Here is a 22,424-nt window from a genome sequence, read left to right on the forward strand (position 1 = left end):
GCCTATAGAGTACTTCCCTTCGGCCTAGAATCTTGAAATTAGCCACCGGCAGGGTTCCACAGTACAAGTTAATGAAAAAATTGAAAATCGTTAATTTGTAATTATATCACACAGAAAACATATTTCTTGTCATGTGTTACCTGATTGTATGTCCGTCTGTTAAGAGCCCTTTATCCGTATCTATCACGATGAACATGTCACATACGAAGGCCTATAGTCTCTTCACGGTGTAAAAAACTTAAGTTTCCAAGTCAGTGCAATGAAAAGATACGGTCGCTTATGTCTCATATTTGGATACTATTGAAATACTCATCAAAATCCCCTTGACTTAGAATCATGAAATAAGGCAAGAAACGAGGCTTCATAGTACAAGTAAACGAAAAAAAAAAATCGGAAATTGTTAATTTGGAAATATATCACACGAAAAAAATATATTTCTTCTCGTCATTTGTTGTCCGACTGTCTGTCTGTCCTTGTCTGTTAAGACGCCTTTTTTCTCAGGAACAGATATATGTATAAAGTTGGAATTTATGTGACATACTAAAGTCTGTGGCCCTTGGAGGTGTAACAAAGGTAAGTTTTTAAGTCAATGGTGTCAAAAGATACGACCACTTATGTAATATATTTGAAACTCACGAGAGCACTGCAAGTGCCATCTCCCGATTTCCGAGGAATTTCGCCTAGTGGAAGAGGGGTCAAAATAACCGGACGCTTGTATGGGCTTATCCGTAGATTTCACCATTTCTGGAAAAATGACGGTCAAAGTTTTGGACTATTTTCAGGTAGGCCTACTTTATGTCGCGCTTTACCAAGCGATATTTTCAGTCGAAATGGTGGCACAGTGGCTAGCGTCAAGGGTTCTTAATTTTACGCATCGTGTTCGAAACCTGATTATTATTATTGTTATTAGCGAATGTCTCCACTGGAGAATGATAAGCAGGTGATTTTCAATCTTTCTTAGTGTTCTTCTTATTTTCTCAATTTTTCTTCGTTTTCTCCCTGAAGGCCTTCTTCCTTTCTCCTTTTTGGTTCCATCTCAAGAGTAAACTTCCACTTAAAAATTTTGCTTTTGAATGTGTCCCTGTCTGATGTGTTTGTTACATCAATTTCTCCATTTGTCAAATCCTTCTTAACTTCAGTTAACCAGGGTATTGATGCTTTAAGTGATGTCACATAATCCAAGGGACGTTTAGTTAGTCTGTTACCAGGTAATCTGTCTAGATATCCACATAACTTCATTCGCCTCTTTCTGATGTCAGTTTCGATGTTTGATACTTTTTCTGTTGTGTACATGGTTTGAGGTCTGTATCCAACTTGTATCGTGATCCCAGAATTTTTCTAATAATCTTTCTCTCTACTTTTTTAATTTCTTGTAAATATAATTTTCCATTCTAGTGTTTCACTTGCATATGTGACTGTCTGTTCGATTACTGTATCGCGGTGTCTGATTTTTGTGCGTTTTGACAGGCATTTTTTGTTGTACAAATTTAAAACAGATCCGGACCCTTTCTTGAGTTTCTGCAAACTGTTTTTGTGCTATTTTTTCAAGTCCTGTTGGTTCAATGACTTCACCGAGATACTTAAAGTGTTTGACACTGTTGATTTCACGGTAATTTGTTTTAAGTTTGGGAATATCTAAGTTGGAACACATGAATTCAGTCTTCTCAAAGGGGATTTGTAGGCCAACCTTCTCTGCACATTCTTTGAGGGTCTCGATTTGTTCTACTGCTGTGTCTTCACTGTCGGTTAGAATCGCTAAGTCATCTGCGAACGCTAAATATGGAGCGTTCAGTTACCTTGGCGTGATTATTAATTTTGTTTTGTTTCTAATTTATGTATCGATGTGTATAGAAGATCACTACGCGAATGTTTTCCATTGTATCGATGTGTATAGAAGATTACTACGCGAATGTTTTCCATTGTATATTGGTTTAACGTTGCCCTTATTCATCTACTGATTGTCTGTAAGATGAATTAATTATAAAAAGAATGAGAAAATCATTCAATATTCTTTTTGGTGAAATTCCTCTAGTGCGTCTTGATTCATAATGAACTGCACCGGCATTTTTCGGAAAAGTGATCCGTTAGCATGGTTTGGCGCGAAATTATTGCCAACACCCCAGGTCTTCGTCGCGTTGACGACGTTTCTTTACCTAATGAGACTCATACGAAGAAATGTCACTGTGGCGAACCGTGCGAGGTGCCAGGGGGGAGAGGTAGGATGTTCACCTGATTTCACATAAATCTATATAAGAAAGGTAAGTACAATATATCTCCACGCGAGCTGCCACTTTCCATATCACACACTGGACAGCAATTAACGCTACAAGAAACTGTTTTGGCGCCCAGTGGACAGTTCAAGAGTTGACACCCGCTTCTTAATTTATTGTAGTAATATTTTGATTAACTAATATCCCCAAAATGATTCCGCATGTAATCGACAAAAAAAGGTTTCTGGGAATGAGCTGCTGGCAAATCCAAGTGGGGACCTACAATGTAACTTCTGTTCCCTATGTTCTGTTGTGAGCAAGATGAAATCTGAAATAGACAAAAAAACTCGACTACGCTCTGTGACAATGATCAATCATTTACAGTTTCACAAATGCATATAATCCCTGGGGTCTTCTACTCCATAAGGAAATACTGACTCTGCCAGTTCAGAAGAGACGCCACGAACTCTGTCCCTGGCGGCCAAGATAAGACTCTTCGAAAACTCTGCTCAGTGCACCAACTCCAAAAAATTAGCGATCCTCGGGCCCTCTAAACTCCGACACTTCCAGTAGTGGCTGTGCACTGGATCATACGCCAATCATCTCCGTAACGTACGCAGCGCCCAATTCCTCCAAAAACACCATGCAAATTCTAACTCCAACGGTGAGATTTGTCACCAAATGGCGGTGTTGGTAGCTTCACTACCTCATCGCACTTTATTAACAAAGTTCTGTATTTACTTTAGTAGTCTGTTTACTAATGTTCTTTAAATTTTTTTTTTAAATTGTTGGATTGATATAAATTACTCGATTGCCGTTAGCGGCGTGTTTCAAAAGGTTGATTAACGCCGTACTGCTAGCTTCTGTGTTTTTTTTATTTTTATTGTCGTATTGCTATAAGTTACTTGATTGCCGTTAGCGGCGTGTTTAAAAGGCTGTTTATTGCCGTATTGCTAGTTTCTGTAAGATACGAATAAAACATTTGTGAAAATCTCAACTCGACAGTAAACTACTAGAAATTTGGCCCCGTTTCCGAACTTGTGGTGTGGCTTGTAGTACCGTAACAAAGTGTGTCAATCGTCTCGAACAAATCCTCAGTTTTCTTTTCCCTTCTTCTGCATATTATTCTGGTTACTAACTTTGGGGAAGAAATGTCTGAGAATGTAGGTTTTGACCACAGAATTGTATGGCAGTGAAACATCGAGTGTGGGAAAACCGTAACGGAAGAGCATTGAAGCATTTTAGATGTGGTGCTACAGAAGAATACTGAAAATTAATTGGACTCGTTAAAGTAAAGACAGAGGAGGTTCTCCTCAGAATCGACGAGGGAAGGAAAACACGGAGAAGATGAAGGGACAGGATGATAGGACATCCGTTAAGACATCAGGGAATAACTTCCATGGTACTAGAGGGTGCTGTAGAGGGTAAAAACTATAGAGGAAGACAGAGATTGGAATACATCCAGCAGATAATTGACGACGTAAGATGCAGGTGCTACTGTGAGACGAAGAGGTTGGCACAGGGGAGCAATTCGTGGTATGCTGCATCAGATGAGTCAGAAGACTGATGACAAAAGAAAAAAACCTTTGATGTATGAGCTTTTAAGCTGATTGTACGATTAGTTTTCGCATCCATTTCTCGTTGCTATCGTCGTGATTGTATGGAAGACATTTTTACGAAAGTCTGATGGTATATGTCAAGTCTCATATATTCTACAGGCAACTTTAATAGTCGTTATCTGTCTCTTTCTCTCTCTCTCTCTCTTTCTCTCTCTCTTTCCGCTCCCCCCCCCCCTTTCCCGCAAGAGTACAGATATTTCAAAGGAATGTTATCTACCTCTTTCGCCTCACTTATCTGAATAATTTGGATTCTATATCTGCTATCAATTTAGTTTAAGGCCTTGAAGAAATAAATGCAAAGTTAAATCGCTTGCTTGTGGCAAGTATCACAACCTATATATGGCTAACTACATTATTGTAGTATCTGAAGGCATAGCCAGCGCTATTTTTCTATTTTTTAGCTTTTGTATTATTTAGTGACTGTTTCAATGAATTATGTTGTACCGGCATTACAAAATGGCTTACTAGTGTACCAGAGTGAAAGTATCCGAAAAAGCTGTGACATACTGCACATTAGAGGTTTATCAAACTCTGAAATGTTTTTAGGGGCAACATCTCTTTCTTTGTTTCCTAAAGATTGCCCTTTACATTCCCCGCGCATCTTTACAACACATCCGCATGGGCTTTACTGACCTGATACGATTCCAGCGAAATTTCTCTGAATCCACTCGATATCTGCAGTCATGACTGTCTGATAACGACTCCAGACACCGGAAGAGCGCTGTAGAATTTATCGCAGTAGCGTTCTTGGAAGAGTTCTGTGGAAGTGTGGTGCACTAATAAAGGAAATTACACACAGTTTCCTTTATCAATGCACCACACTTCCACAGAACTCTTCCAACAAACTTGTCTCCATTGCCACTTCTCTACAACTAATGTCCCGTTTTTCTCACACTAGTATCCCTGTTGTGGGAGACACCCACAGCTTGAACGATATCTTTAGATGAAGTGACAGTATGACATCTATTGTAATGAAATTTATATTTATGTTAGGGAATGTAGTCAGTAGACATATATTCAATTTAGATTTCATTCTATCTTCAGACATAATGTGAATTTAGTTTGGAGTCACCATTAAATGAAATAGTTGATTACACCAAATATTTAATTTAAAATTAATAGATTAAGGGAACATTGTATGTCCTATTCCGCCAATGTTAAATTATCGAATTTTGTGACCCATTATCTTGGAAACTTTTTAAGACACCAACTTACAATTTTCCATAATTATTTACTGCACTGAACTAGAATTATTACTAAAATTGTATTGTGAGTCATCTGTTCTTTTTTTTCAAACACTGAATTTTTGACAGAATTTTGTACATAAATGAAAAAAAAAAAAGCAACCAAGGATATTTTAATTATTCTAGTTCCATGTGTGTTGAATCCCACACCTGCCACGCTGTGAAAATTTCATGTCTCTATCATCAGTACTTTTTTAGACAACTGGTCATTTATTGCAAAAAATGTAGTTCAGAGATATTGAGTTTTAAAACTTTTTTATTACAAATTCTTATACAGACTTATATTTCTGCGTCTTTTATGCACTAGAATGGCCGTGGCCCATAGTCCATGTCTTCTTCATTGTCACAGCAGCCCAGTGCTTGCCTCCTCCTTTTCTTTCTTGTTTCTTTTGTCATTTGCTGAGCAGCTAACTCTGCTTCAGGTACACCAAGCTCATCCAGTTCCTGCAGTCGTTTAGCTGTGTGCTGTCCAAATCTTACCCCTAACTTCTCCAGAACCTTCAGTCTTCCATAGTTCCTACCATTAAAAGCTATTGCAGCGTCAGACACTGCTAACTTTGGAGTCATAAGGCCCACAAATACATTTTTCGGCACACCACACAACATTATTGCAGGACTCATTCACATTCTGAGTCTTTAGTAGCTCAGGATTTTCCAAATCTCTGTAAATGGGTTTGATTTCCTCCATTACTGCAAAAGGAAGAGAATGTTTACATGTAAATTCATGCCGGGTTCCAGAAAATTCAGCTTGCCTATACTTACACCAAGTGTTTGGTGGAGGTGGACAGAAAGCATGACATGGATTTTCATCGGTTGATATTCGATGAAAGTAAGTGCTCCACACAGCCCTTTTCATCTTCTTTAAATTGCCACCGTTATCTCTAATGGCCTTCCCATAATATTCCTGTAATTCAGCAATTACTTTGTCAGTTAGTTTTCCAGCACATTTCATTGTCCTGCCATCTGACAGTTTTGTGTTACTCAGCTTGGTTTTTTGGTTACCCAGATATGTTCCAATCCTTTTCTTGACATGTCCTACACACTCAATTTTTTCTATAGGAACATCATATGGGTTACTGTTTAGTAATGCAATGAAAGCCTTGCTGTCTCCATCACCTAAGTAATTCACATATCTGACACCTCTCTCCTTCTGAGAACGCTGGAAAATGTTAACTGCTCCTTTTACCTCCATTCCTCCACTTGTGCCATCATAATTTTTTATACACTGCTGCTTATGAAGTAATCTGTTCTTCTGGTTCACTGCACAACCTTGGCAGTACTTACTGAGAACTTCGAAATTCAAAACTTCTCCAGTGTCAATACTTATTGCAGATGTAAAACCATTTTTAGAAGTAAACCCAGTCTTTTGTCAGGATCCACCCACAGAAACGTTACTGTCTGTGTCACCCACATTTTGTTCAACAGCTTCTGATGTAGCAGCAACCATTGAATCTGCAGCCACAATTTTACAGAGTCCCCAATTGCTATTACACATTTCGTATACTTAGAATGTGGTTTTGGCAAATTCAACACAGTGCAGAGAACATTACCAGCCTTGCACCTTTACCAATACATATAAGGCTACAGAAACGGCTCACATTAGTATCTTACAATTCATTACCTGAACACTTTGATGAAGTATTAAATGCTTATTCGTTTTTGCATTTCTGACATTTAATAATTTAGACACAATACCTATTATAGCTCCAATTTCTTCATAATGTTTAACTTCACCACCACAAAGATGGCAAGAGACAGTTTCAGAAAGAACTTGTGCAAGGATTTGCAGATCAATAATCACGTTGTCTATAATATCATTACTTTTACCACTGTTACCTGTTTCTAAATTTACTTTCCTTTTCAATGCACTAGGGGGCGTGGTCACTTCAGAGACATTAACATGGTTTCCTTCACTGCTAGCACAGCTGTTTTCAAGTACTTCAGAAGAAAATACAGGTCTCACATATCTGTTACCCGCAAATTTGCATTTCTTGAAGTTACTTTTACGCTTAGCCATTTTATTTACATATAAAAAGTAATAGAAGTTAGCTTACTACAAAAATAGCCGATAATCACACTACTTTCCACGGAAACTAGTATCAGGAACAAATGACTGATTTGTTTGTTCGTAATGCCAACTTTTGAGACGTAGCAGTAGGCACAAAACAAAGCAATTCAAATGGTTTGAAATGGCTCTGAGCACTATGGGACTTAACTGCTGAGGCCATCAGTCCCCTAGACTTAGAACTACTTAAACCTAACTAACCTAAGGACATCACACACATCCATGCCCGAGGCAGGATTCGAACCTGCGACCGTAGCGGTCGCGCGGTTCCAGAATGTAGCGCCTAGAACCGCTTGGCCACACAAGCCGGCACAAAGCAATTCACAGCCTTCTAGACCGTGTAGTAGCTCAACTGTGGCCGTATATCCGTAGCCGCGAAATTTGACAGTCAAACGTCAACATTCTAAATATTATTTGAAGGGCTCACAATTGTCTGATTTTAATGTATTATATACCAAACTGTTCCGGAAAGAGTAAAGTACATTATGGAGTAGAAAATAGAAAATGTCAAGTTTCAACAAATTTCACGTAGGCTACAATGTCCCCTTAAATGAGCCATTGGTATGCTTTCTGGATGTCTTAGGATCAGTTGGAAATATCTCCAGCGCCGCGTCATTTTCTTAACAGTAAAAAATTTGCATTTAATAAGCAGAGGATACGCCTCTCATCCATAAACAGTGCACATTCAGAGTACTAGTTCTTTTGGCATAGGATAGGCCGAAACTAGATGATTCACAAGTTAAATCTATCATTAATCAGTCAATCTGTTGCTTTGTTAATTACTTTGTAAAACAAATTTTTATTATACATTTGCACAACGGTAAACGCTGTAGGATGTATCCTGTGGAACAAAGAGCGGAATGCCGGCCGTAGTGGCCGAGTGGTTCTAGGAGCTACAGTCTTTATCTGCACGACCGCTACGGTCGCAGGTTCAAATCCTGCCTCGGGCATGGATGTGTGTGATGTCCTTACGTTAGTTAGGTTTAAGTAGTTCTTAGTTCTAGGGGACTGATGACCTCAGCAGTTAAGTCCCATAGAGCTCAGAGCCATTTGAACCAAAGAGCGGAATGTGTATGATGAATTGCCAACACTAACAGTGAAACTCAATTTAAGTTGGGCTGAACATTTATTTTACTACCGACAATTATAAAAGTATTACACATATTTATGTAAACCTCAAGTAATCACACAAGTGCAACAAATAATAAGAAGCCTTTCCTGATGACCTTGTAAATCATTAGGTTCTCGTAAAATAGGAACAACTTAATTGTAAGGAATCACATACGCACTTCGCTTTTAGATTAACACCACACAGAAGATAGAAAAGAAACTAGAAGAACTATGATATGTACAACACATATAGTCGGCCAAATATTTGCTCCACCGGCCTAGGCGCTTCAGTCTGGAACCGTGCGACCGCTACGGGCATGGATGTGTGTGATGTCCTTAGGTTAGTTAGGTTTAAGTAGTTCTAAGTTCTAGGGGACTGATGACCTCAGATGTTAGGTCCCATAGTGCTCAGAGCAATTTGAACCATTTTCCACCGGCCTAACGCATAGCTCGAAAAACTCAAGCCGTCTAACAGAACGAGAATTACGATCGGAATTGCAAATCAGATGGGGAATATATGTAAGACAGAACACACATGTGAAGCAGTGTAATTTAAGCCCTACCATTATAGAACAAGAAATGAAAACCGACAAGCTGAAGGCTCGTTTGTTTTTGTTTTATTAAACACATGGCCCAATCCACATAAAGCCAGACCAAGAAAGAAACATAAAAACTTCGAGAAGTCGGTTAGTCCGTGGAAAGAATTACCCACATAAATAAATTACCTCCGAAATTATTGGAAGATGAAACAGACTCCGAGAACTGAAGGCTTTCTAAATCACAGTCGAACACATGGGACTGAACAAACAAAGGCACACAAACTACGAACAGAAATTGCGGAAAAAAGAAGAAACTAACGAAACAGAAGAATTAATAATATAAGAAACGCAAGTATACGCGATTCTGAATGAGACTAGCCATAGCTCGCATACCAAGCTCCCACATTTCTAAGTTCTGGCTGAACAAAGTAATTAGCAGTACAAGCGAACAATTACAAAAACTCTATCAGTTACTATTCTGAGTAAAATATTTTGCATGATTATAAAGTCCTGAAGCTTCAAAAGGAATATTCTAAGACTTCGGCCACTCTGAAACAAAGACAAACTTAGTTATCATACTAACTATAGCAATCGAGTCCCACGAGAAATCTCTTTCAGAATCCCAGGAGCGACTGAAGAACATCCTAACCAAATCGGGGTACGCACAGTACCCAGAATTCGTCAGACAAATTCTTACCGCAACCTACTAATACCGCTTCAACCAGAAGAAACGAAATCTGTATGCCTCACTGTATGCCTACACATGAGTTGACTAAACTGCCATATCAGCATAAAAGTTTACCTGCCACTAGTCACTATCAAAGGCCGATATCCAGACGCATTCATTCACTCTGTCATTCAAAGAAGGTAGGTATGGGAAACAAGGATAGAACTACAACATTAAAACATCTCAATCAAGTGTGGGGGAAGGTGGAGAAACCACAAATACTTTGTAAGTGAACATATATGCATGTAAAACACATACAAAACAAATATGAATTTAGAGACTCTTTGGAATAGTGGCTGATTATGACGCACTCAGCTGATGACTTTTTCTCGTGGCTTGATTAATTAACTGACAGTAGGAAGTGCTAAAGACATGCATAACTGAAGTTAAATTTTAGCGTAACACTAAGAAATGGTTCATACAGAGATCTTACAAGTCCACCAGAAATCTCACAGGGTAATGTTTTCGGGACATTCTCGTCGCTATACGTGTTACCTTGCCTTCAAGCACTCTCAAATGGAGCAGCCGTTCGGTACATCAAGCAGTTACAGTAAATCATTATACTGTAAAGACCTTGTGCGTGTTGACCCTTCGATGGGCGCTGGAGGAGCTCGTCGGGATGGTTTTTGGACTTTAGGAATCCATCGGAGGTGAAGGTGGCTGTATGAAGACAAACGGTGTCCAGGAAAACTCTTTACTGGCATCGGCCCACGTTATCTTCTTATCGGTGTAGCGGCAGCGGGCGTCCCTGAAGGTTACGCACGTTACTTGGGGCCACTGTGTTGATAAGGTGCTGAGTGCCACAGGTGGCCAGCTGAGACAGCTCAGAATTCCTGCAGGCCCTAGCGACTGTACGAGGTGCATTCAAGTTCTAAGGCCTCCGATTTTTTTTCTAATTAACTACTCACCCGAAATCGATGAAACTGGCGTTACTTCTCGACGTAATCGCTCTTCAGACGTACACATTTTTCACAACGCTGACGCCATGATTCCATGGCAGCGGCGAAGGCTTCTTTAGGAGTCTCTTTTGACCACTGGAAAATCGCTGAGGCAATAGCAGCACGGCTGGTGAATGTGCGGCCACGGAGAGTGTCTTTCATTGTTGGAAAAAGCCAAAAGTCACTAGGAGCCAGGTCAGGTGAGTAGGGAGCGTGAGGAATCACTTCAAAGTTGTTATCACGAAGAAACTGTTGCGTAACGTTAGCTCGATGTGTGCGGGTGCGTTGTCTTGGTGAAACAGCACACGCGCAGCCCTTCCCGGACGCTTTTGTTGCAGTGTAGGAAGGAATTTGTTCTTCAAAACATTTTCGTAGGATGCACCTGTTACCATAGTGCCCTTTGGAACGCAATGGGTAAGGATTACGCCATCGCTGTCCCAGAACATGGACACCATCATTTTTTCAGCACTGGCGGTTACCCGAAATTTTTTTGGTGGCGGTGAATCTGTGTGCTTCCATTGAGCTGACTGGCGCTTTGTTTCTGGATTGAAAAATGGCATCCACATCTCATCCATTGTCACAACCGACGAAAAGACAGTCCCATTCATGCTGTCGTTGCGCATCAACATTGCTTGGCAACATGCCACACGGGCAGCCGTGTGGTCGTCTGTCAGCATTCGTGGCACCCACCTGGATGACACTTTTCGCATTTTCAGGTCGTCATGCAGGATTGTGTGCACAGAACCCACAAAAATGCCAACTCTGGAGACGATCTGTTCAACAGTCATTCGGCGATCCCCCAAAACAATTCTCTCCACTTTCTCGATCATGTCGTCAGACCGGCTTGTGCCAGCCCGAGGCTGTTTTGGTTTGTTGTCACACGATGTTCTGCCTTCATTAAACTGTCGCACCCACGAACGCACTTTCGACACATCCATAACTCCATCACCATATGTCTCCTTCAACTGTCGATGAATTTCAATTGGTTTCACACCACGCAAATTCAGAAAACTTGCACGCTGTTCAAGTAAGGAAAACGTCGCCATTTTAAGTATTGGAAACAGTTCTCATTCTCGCCGCTGGCGGTAAAATTCCATCTGCCGTACGGTGCTGCCATCTCTGGGACGTATTGACAATGAACGCGGCCTCATTTTAAAACAATGTGCATGTTTCTATTTCTTTCCAGTCTGGAGAAAAAAAATCGGAGGCCTTAGAACTTGAATTCACCTCGTACTTCGCACAGCTGGCAGTGCGTAAGCGAAGCCAATGGCTTGGAGATCTCTGATTCACCTGTTCAAAGAGTTCAAATGGCTCTAAGTACTATGGGACTGAACATCTGAGGTCACCAGTTCCCTAGACTTAGAACTACTTAAACCTAAGGATATCACACACATCCATGCCCGAGGCAGGATTCAAACCTGCGACCGTAGCAGCAGCGCGGTTCCGGTTGACAGTCCAATAATACCTGACTCTGCCCCAACACATCCAAAACCTGTTCTCCTCTTTTGAAATGCATCTTCTACTTTATGCGGATCTTTGTCTTCTTCAGTTTGTAACTCTTTGCTATTAGAAGCAGGGGACATGGCTCCATCCACTTTATGTGCGGATACAACATTATCCTTCTCCCAATTATTTTGTGAGAGATCAACACTTGTATCAGAATTCAAACTGCCGTCTTTCACAACTAGTGACGTTAAATTTCCGTCTTACAGTTCATCTCCTTCCTATCCCGTTTGCTCCTGTAGTTCACTTTTACATTGCGCTCCACTGCTCTTTTATACCTTCAGACCACTTGTTTCTTTCTTCCTTCTTCTTATTCTCTTTCTAAGCTGTCTTCTAGACTCTGTCTCTTTCCTTTCCAGCCTCCTTCTTTGCACTTCTAACTTCGTTATCTTTCTTTTCTGCCTCCTTCTCTTTCTTATCTGCCTACAGTTGTGCCAATCACTTTCTGTGTGATACATGCACAATGTAACTTTCCAGAGATGTGTAGCGTCCACCATTCACATCCGATCACGGTTCAGAAACTATACTATGCTCACATCAGTCCTTTATAAAATGGTCATTAGTAACGGAGAATACGTCTAGCAAGGAAACAGATAAACGCATAGCACAGGCGTTTGACATCTGCAATTGCACGTCATGCCGTCACTACCTCTGTAAACAGGACATCTGTCAAGCGGATGTATACACGGGGATTGCAGTGACTTACAAACACCTGTCGCTGACTTAGAATCACCTTACTTATGAAACTAAAGGCTCGATTTTATACCCAAGACGCAACAGGGGAACGGAATACGTCACATAAATCGTCGTTGATGTAGAGGAATGTGTCGAAACAGGATGGTCACGTGTCATAAGACAAGAGATGGGAGTCCTCTGATGACCCAGCGGTTTGTTGTTAACAATAGCAAGTAGACAATGCTCTAAGTCACACACAGAACATGTGGTTGTATACTAGTCGAATGCAGGCTATGTCACATGACTGATGCATCCTGACAGAACAATGGAAGAAAATGGTCAAATGACCTGCAGCAGCATCTCCCTCCATCTCTAGAATGCATCATCAAATGGCTCTGAGCACTATGGGACTCAACTGCTGTGGTCATAAGTCCCCTAGAACTTTGAACTACTTAAACCTAACTATCCTAAGGACAGCACACAACACCCAGCCATCACGAGGCAGAGAAAATCCCTGACCCCGCCGGGAATCGAACCCGGGAACCCGGGCGTGGGAAGCGAGAACGCTACCACACGACCACGAGATGCGGGCAATGCATCATCAGTCTGCCATTAAATCATACCTCGTTACAGCTCCATTTCAACCGATCAACCCATCCACTCTCTGGCATCGTTTAACGCAGATGCGTGTAACATTGGAGATAGATGGTTCTCTGTTTTCCTGGAAAGCAGTCAACTCGTGTGTATCACTGTTACTTCAATAGACATAATGTTGCCTCGATGGAAAAAAAGATGACTGTTTCTCTGGTTCCCTTCGCTTTCATGTCAACATTTTCTCAGATTCCTCTTGCTGTCGCTTACTTGTTCCCATGTACAAGAACTGTTCTGCGCCAGCCAAAAGACAGTGAAGTACTTTGCCCGCATTTCGGTGTATTTTCTCTCAATTTATACGTATTTCCCGTCATTTTTCGTAATTCTGTCGATTTTATGTCACTTCTACCCATGTGATCATAACATCATTTTTGTTCCATGTTCTAAAATTGCTTGTAAATATATTACAGCTGCCAACACCTAGCGCAAATGCACTATTCTTCTGATCAGGCGGCATAGTATAGCATTGTACTCGAGTGCATCCAGTCACCTCTAATCACATATTCTACATTTTCAGTGCATTTGCTCAGTTTTCTGTATGTCTGTGTATGTGCATGTGTTGAAGATTGCTTCCAGGATACACAGAAGACCCGAGTTAGCGTTCGAGTCTGAACCTGCAGCGACGTTGGGATGTCGGTCCACAATATACCACATGCGAGTCAGCGGTCGAGTGTGGATCTGTCGTTCATGATATATTCAGAGCGGTGTTCAGAGGTGGATCCACCATATGTCACATCTGGGATAGGGCTCGCAGGCGGACCAACCAAGGGTTACGTTCGAAGATGTGTTCTATGTTCGAAGCTGGGTCGACCATGCACATACAAAGACATCCAGAAAACAGAGTAAACGCACTGCAAATGTAGAGTATGCGATTGGAAGTGACTGGTACAATCGATTGTAGTGCTATACTAAACTGTCGATCAGAAAAATAATGCATTTGTGCTAGGTGTAGCCAGCTGTACCACATTTACAAGTAATTTTAGAACATGGAATGAGAATGATGCCAGGATCGCATGGGTAGAAGTGGCCTGAAATCGTTAGAATTACGAGAAAGACGGAAAATACGTACAAATTGAGAGAAAATACCCCGAAAGGCAAGCAAATTGAGAAAGTACTCCATTGTCTTATGGCTGGGGAAGAACAATTCTTGCACACGGGAACAAGTATGCGACAGCAAGAGGAATCTGAGAAAATGTTGACATGGAAGCGAAGGGAGCCAGAGAAACAGTCACCTTTTTTTCCATCGAGACAATATTATAGTCTATGTCTATTAAGGAAACAGTGATACACACGAGTTGGCTGCTTTCCAGGAAAACAGAGAACCATCTGTCTCTAATCTTACACGCATCTGCGTTAAACGATGCCAGAGAGTGGATGGGTTGATCGGTTGAGATGGAGCTGTAACGAGGTATGATTTAATGGCAGACTGATGATGCATTCTAGAAATGGAGGGAGATGCTGCTGCAGGTCATTTGACCATTTTCTTCCATTGTTCTGTCAGGATGCATCAGTCATGTGGCATAGCCTGCATTCGACTAGTATACAACCACATGTTCTGTTTGTGACTTAGAGCATTGTCTACTTGCTATTGTTAACAACAAACCGTTGGGTCATCGGAGGACTTCCATCTAATGTGTGATGAAACGTGACTATCCTGTTTCGACACATTCCTCTACACGAAAGATGATTTATGTGACACACTCCACTTCCCTGTCAAATCTTGTAATCCCAGAGTCTGGAGATGGGTGTAGAAAGCAAGCAAGCAAACTGGTCGGGGCCAGAAACAGTGACATCTTTGTGCCGAGAGAAACCGACTCAGTCTTTGTACAACAGTCTTTTTGGTATATGTACAAATGTCTGGTAGTCGCTACAGTGTTTTCAAATCGTGAGGGGGTATAGATTCAGCACATCGATAATCGGAAGGGTAATGAAATATTTTTTTTTTTTACATGGAAAATTATGTCTGCTATAGATATTGAGATTCGTTCCAGAACCATGGCCTTCAGGAGGAGAGATTTCCAGGCCATTGATCAATGTCAGATTGCTGCAGCAATCCTTATATTTAATTGTATTTGCACTGATAAATATGTGCCTGGTTCTCAACATTCTTGTGAGTCTGTAGAAAGCATATCAGCAAGCGAGCAGGTTGGGGTCGGAAACAGCATCACAGCGGACGCCTTTGTACACCGGTTCAGAGAGTCCGAGAAAGCTTCAGGCTTATGACAATTTGGCTCTTGGTTCCCCCTTAATGGGTGAATAGTGAACCAAGTTTACGTTGAATCACCATTGGGACCAAATATGTCACGTATATATTCTGTGGGAATTTCAGAAGATCCAATACAAGAGTTTGGGTTGGTTGGGTTGTCTGGGGAAGGAGACCAGACAGCGAGGTCATCGGTCTCATCGGATTAGGGAAGGATTGGGAAGGAAATCGGCCGTGCCCTTTCAAAGGAACCATCCCGGCATTTGCCTGGAGCGATTTAGGGAAATCACGGAAAACCTAAATCAGGATGGCCGGACGCGGGATTGAACCGTCATCCTCCCGAATGCGAGTCCAGTGTCTAACCACTGCGCCACCTCGCTCGGTGTCCAATACAAGAGTTTGCACTGAGAGTATTGATAGCTTTTGAACTAGTATCACTCAGGTCCTCCTGGGGTGTGGGGTAGTCCACAGCCAGCTGGCCTCTCTCTGGCTCACACGCTTCTGCAGCTGCAGTCATGGGCCGTGTTGACGTCGTCAGTTTCCTCTTTCGGCACTGCTCAGTGGCACGGTGAATACGTGGGATGTATTTGACGATCTGTAGACCACTTTTTCGGGGTTTAACTTTCAGTGCAATGTGGCGATCTGTACAAAATAGTTTTGTCACTGAAAGTCTCGTCTGCAGAAGAAAGTGGCGGATAGTGCTCCCACACCGGCAGCATCAGTAATTTGGTGGGTAAATTAATTAAGAGCCAATCCGAATGGTTCAACCAAGACGGAAGTAAGGTATGTATGGAAAGTTCTGAGAAGGCAATTGTTCGAAGTCACGTTGAAGCAGACCATCCATCTCAGGTGGGGATGCTGTCACTCATCCGCCACTATGGCATTAGAACACCTCCAGACCAGCAGCTGTAGGACACCGAATATTCGCGCCATTTTTCTCTTCTGTAGGCCACTCCTTCCAATTCTGTCTGCGAATTGCTCTGATTTCCCCCATGTGTGCTTAGACTCTCCTCTGTTTCCAAACAAAAAGAATACTTTTATGATTAATGGTGTTTTCGCGCTCTTGCACAGACATGATGAAGACTTTTAGCGGTGAGAACGTTTACCATTTCTGAGATTTATGTTGAAAGCTGGATGTCACAATTTCCAGGAGGGGAACAAGTGACGTCTCGTTAGGACTATCAGAAAGAATGCAGTTGGTGTTATTCTGAGCTATTTTCGTAAGCAGGTTCTGTTGGGACAAGAATTTCCATGCAGCCAAACTGAGACATCACGAAAGCTCCTACAACAACAACAAAAAATGGTTCAGATGGCTCTGAGCACTATGGGACTTAACATCTGTGGTCATCAGTCCCCTAGAACTTAGAACTATTTAACCTAACTAACCTAAGGACATCACACACATCCATGCCCTAGGCAGGTTTCGAACCTGCGACCGTAGCAGTCACGCGGTTCCAGACTGAAGCGCCTAGAACCGCACGGCCACACCGGCAGGCCAACAACAAAAGCGACCATTAACTATTTCTGCGACACTTTAATATTTCCAGAAGGGACTGATGTGTAATGGATGGGCTTTCTCGTTAGGATAGCTAGGAAGAATGAATCCTGTGTTATTCTGGGGAGAATTTGCGAGGTGCCGGTGCTAGCAGTGTATTTAACGCTAAATTCTTCTAGAATCTTCATATGTAAATGATGCTCTAAGCCCCCCCCCCCCCCTATGCTAACTCCGGCTTTTGCTGTTACACATGGATTAAGAAGAAACGCGAACTGACTGTAATCGACCCTGCAAGTGGAGTAGAAAAGAGTGTCGCACCTGCAATAATTTAATTTGATAGAAATTAATTAAATAAAGGAAAGTTTCAGTAACGTAGTGAGAAATGAAAAGGTTGCTCTACCAATTAACAGAATGAAAGTTCTGTCCAAAATAAGAATTTTATTTATTATGACTAAACTTAAAATCATAAACAAAACACATGAAACATTTACAATACATCAAACTGGATCCAATTGGATATTCAAATAAATGCTGTGAAGGTGAAGTTGTCCATAAACTAGATTGTGACATTTATAACAAAGTGGTACGTGGAGCCAATCCTTGCAACTCAAATCTTAAGAGAAACACCCAGCCAACCCAACATTAATTGCTGCTACAGTAGTGAGAACTCAGACAATGGACATCCAAGACAGAACCATGTAAGAAAAGACGGGAACAGGCGCGCTCTGCTGAGTTCTGATTATCACAGTGCAAATTCCCTAATCTGCCGATGCTGCGGACATACATTTTCAAGCTGTCTTCTTAACTGCAAGGACACAATCTGGCATACCGGAAGCGATGGCTGGTTTCTTCGACGTTCCGTCGTGGTGATGATAATGTCGGAAGTATAGCCTGAAACAAATTATCCTGGTCTGGTTGATGCAGACTAAAGACTTCCTATCAATACAAATGCGCCTCTGAGGGAGACGAAGAAGGCCTGCCACACAATCACTGACGGTACAGTGATTGTTTTTAACGAGCGAAGTTGCACAGTAACTCCGATACAGTCAACTTTAGCCAAAACTGCTCAAGACAGACAACATAGACCGCTTGTACGCAAAATGCCGCATTGCCAACTGTACTCAGAAAGTTACGCTGAAGTCAAAACTTCAGCAACTTCGTCAAACAGTTGCAATTAAATAAAAGTATATTAGACAGCCAACGGAAGGCAGGCTGTCCAGAGCAGTGAGAGCTCAGTCTTGTAACCTACTCCGACCAAAAGGCGAGAGACGACTCCCACAGGAGCACCCATACAAACTGAACACAGAACATTCCTGCCCCCACATCAGTGGTTGTGGTTAAGCGTTCCAATCAGCAACTCGAAAACCAGCGGAAAATTACCCTCTATTGCCGACGCAGTACTATTCCACCAATGGAAATACTTGGCGCCAATTTCTGCGCCGATTTTGCTACGTCATGGAGCTATTCCCTGAGCAAGCCAATCACAGTAATGATTTTGCAGAAAACGCGGGAATTGGCCCGCCAAGACTGCTTGGGAACACAAGTCTTTCCCACGCCTCGCTGGTAGCCCGCCAGAAACGGTTTTCACTAAGTTTCTGCAAAGTAACGGAATCTCTAGCCCAGCCACTCCGTCAGGCCCCTGTGGGCGTGTCGCCGCCGCTCTTATGACAATTTCGGCGTCTGGAAAGCATTCACTTGACTCCCTCACACCTGTCGGCTTAACCCTCTCAACATCAGCAGAGCCCACCTGTCACCGGACCACCCGGGTGACGAGAGACGCTGCGTGGGAAGTCCGCGTGTGAAGGAATAGCGACTTTTCACTGCATGCAATTAGAGAGGAAGATCGAATTACTCAGAAAAATATGAGAGGGGGCTCATGCCATCTCTCAAATTGCAAAAGGTTTCTATAGCGCATCCAGAGGGAGACCAGGCTGTTGTTTACATAGACATGTGATGTCAGTATAACACTGACAATCTTTGAGCTGCACCTGTGACGGTGAGCCACTATGCCCTGAGGTTGATCTGCTATGGGAACATCTCGCTGGATCACAGGTACAAAGGCTATGCATCATCACGCCAGGAACGGTGTCTAGGTAGACAGGTATTTTGACAGGTATTTCTCAGGTGTCAAGTATGAAAGGGATGTCGCAGCCTCATGCTTGCGGGACCCGACCTGAGACCTGCACGTGTTTCAGCAGCTGATGGCTGCATGGCCACGTCATTGGTCTGTGGGGGTCGCCAGTGCATCCCGACTCCAGGGAGCAGGAACAGTGTTGTTGGTGGTGTTGCGTGCAGTCCAGAGGAGAGGGGACAGCGGGTGGTGCGTGCTTCAAGATCAAAAGATTTTTAACTGTGTAATTATATGTGATGCATGTTTCATGATGGTACTCCTTGCACAATTGGAATAAAAAGAAAGGCGACCAATTTAATCACAAGACCTGCATCTTTTCAAACTGCAGAGAATGATGAGCAAGAGAAATCTAACCCCTGCAAACTGATTTTTTTTATAAATAAAAAATATACCCTTGAATTTCCCTTTGTGAGATCCTTCCTCTTCACTGCAAAGCCACCAATTTCCAGGTGGGGGAGGGGAGGGGGGTTGGCAGGGGAAGTTGGGGCATCTGATGGAATGGCTGTGAGGCAGGATCGATTTCCTGAAAAATTCTTTAAATAAATAAATAGACTATATTCCATACATTGCCATAAATCCCATAAATTGTTTAAATGAACAATATTCCACAAATTGTCTAAATTGTGTAAAAAATATTCCATTTACTGCAATCGAATTTCCCAAATGGCCGATTAACTGAGCCTTTTTCCGCCAATTTTCGGGAGGGAGGGTGGGAAGGGAGGAGGTTTACCAGAGGGGAAGAGGTTAATTAATTGATCAATTTAATTAAGTATTCAATTAAATTTATGGGAGTGAGAGGGGCTATTCCAATGACTCAGACCTGAAAGTGGGTGTACATGTAGTAGTGAGGGGAGAGGGGGCAGGTTGGAGATTTCGTGGGGGGTGGGGGAAGGAGCTGGGGGAACAATGGGTTAAGGACCTGTCAATAAAAGGAGAACAATAGGTTAATGACCTGTCAATCAATGGAGAACATTAGGTTTGCCCCTGAGTGCATGCTTGCCCTGATGTAGGCAACCTGCACTAATAAGATGCACTGATGTCCTTGTTATCCTGCTACTTACACATGTGTGGGAAAATGAAGATCCCCGAGCAGTCATGGAAATGAAGTATCAATGTCTGGGCACGAATAGTCGGTGACAGACCCACAGAGCCATAAAGTTCACCAGATAGATTAACAGGTGCTGCACATCGCCGATTTCCACACCAGCGCTAGCGGAGAACGTTACTCTTACAGAAAGACTACGACTATGGTTTATGTAAGACTGGAGACCACTCCAGCTTCTACGAATCGTGCGACAGTATCTCATCGCGACGTTTCATGGGCGATCGATTCTTCGAAAAGATTCGGTAACACGGCCTCCCTGTTCACCGGACCTGGTTGCTTTGGATTTCTGGCTATGGAGCGCATTGAAAAGCATTGGTGTGTGCCCATCCCATCGAAAATATGCAGACCTTTCTGGAGCGTGCGACGAATGATGACTGGGACGCACTCACCTCGGAGCCAGGTGTATGTGAAAGAGTGCGTGATTCACTGCGAAGAAGTGCCGAAGTAAGTGTCTCGTTGCGTGACAACCACCTGCAGTGCTGCCTAAACCGTCTACTTCTACGTAACAGACAGATGGAACTGAGAGGACAGATTGACCCATATCTTGACAGGTACTGTGTTCCGGACATACAATTATGGGAGCTTTTCATTTAGTTTCGACCAGTACTACCTTCTGTAGGAATATATGACACATTTTTTAAACAGCTTGTATTGAAGATTATATGAAGCACAACACGATTAAGAGTGGATCATGAATTTCGACGTTACGAAATGAGCTTGGAGTCATGATACCGAGATGTAAAATGATGTGAAAGTTCATTAAGGATTACAAAATTACGAAAGCAGTGGGCTATGCCACGTGGACCGACAGATCTACACAGGTGGCAAAAAGACGGGGCAAAAAGTGCATTTATAGATGGCAAGTCGAGAAGGCATATTCAAGCTCACGGAAAGTTGCGTCCATTCTCTTTGCAGGACTCAAAGCGATTTTACAGAGATTTAAATACGCAAAAGAAGTACAAGAAGCAACAACGATAATTTTGTCTGACTGACGATCGGCATTTATGCTACTATATCGGATTATAGAAGCAGAGCAGGTGTTTTCCCTTGTAAATACGATAGTCATCGTGATATGGGTAAAAGCGTACAGAGGAATAAAAGGAAATCAATGGCCAAGGAAGCTGTATGCAATGGTTCAGTGAAATGCGATAAAGTGCCACCCGGCGATATTCTTCATACCATAAGCACAATAATCTGGGCCCGATGGAATGAAAACCTCCAACGGTCTTACGAAGTTAAAGGCAGACACTACGCCGCAGTCTCGTGGTCGTGCGGTAGCGTTCTCGCTTCCCACGCCCGGGTTCCCGGGTTCGATTCCCGGCGGGGTCAGGGATTTTCTCTGCCTCGTGATGGCTGGGTGTTGTGTGCTGTCCTTAGGTTAGTTAGGTTTAAGTAGTTCTAAGTTCTAGGGGACTGATGACCATATATGTTAAGTCCCATAGTGCTCAGAGCCATTTGAACCATTTGAACTACGCCGCAGTGTGCCTAATCTCCCATCACGTCCTTGGCGGCAAATTGCAGATACAGCAGGAACTTTATAGAGAAAATACGGCGGTGAGAAACGTATTAATCACATTTTCTTTTGCTGCCACAGAAGAAACTATGAATATTACAGCATCTGATGACCTCTGGAAATGGCTTGCCTATAACATTAAAACCCTTTTGGCAACAGAAAACCCCGAAGTGTATAAGATGCTATAAGATTTTATGTCAAATTTCAAATGTGTGTGAAATCTTATGGGACTTAACTGCTAAGGTCATCAGTCCCTAAGCTTACACACTACTTAACCTAAATTATTCTAAGGACAAACACACACACCCATGCCCGAAGGAGGACTCGAACCTCTGCCAGGACCAGCCGCACAGTCCATGACTGCAGCGCCCTAGACCGCTCGGCTAATCCCGCGCGGCTAGATTTTATGTCAGAGGGCCAAGTAAGAATGTAGGGAGAGGAACATTTTTACAGAATAACGTTGCAAATATGTTAATTTACTTAGATCGTTTACTTAAGTCAAGTTTAAATGGATAGATAACTGTTTTTTATGATCTGAGGCTGGCTGATTGGGTGACCCCAAAAGCCATTAACAAATAAAAAAAAAGTTTTCACAAAAGCAGTAAGAAAAAGCGTTCAGATACTTTAGTAATTCATCAGAATATTCGTGTCTGAAAGTTGGATGGATTAGCATGTGTTCGAATGAATTCTGGAAAC

The sequence above is a fragment of the Schistocerca cancellata genome, chromosome 7 (genome assembly GCF_023864275.1).
Source record: "Schistocerca cancellata isolate TAMUIC-IGC-003103 chromosome 7, iqSchCanc2.1, whole genome shotgun sequence".
Classification (NCBI taxonomy): Eukaryota; Metazoa; Arthropoda; class Insecta; order Orthoptera; family Acrididae; genus Schistocerca; species Schistocerca cancellata.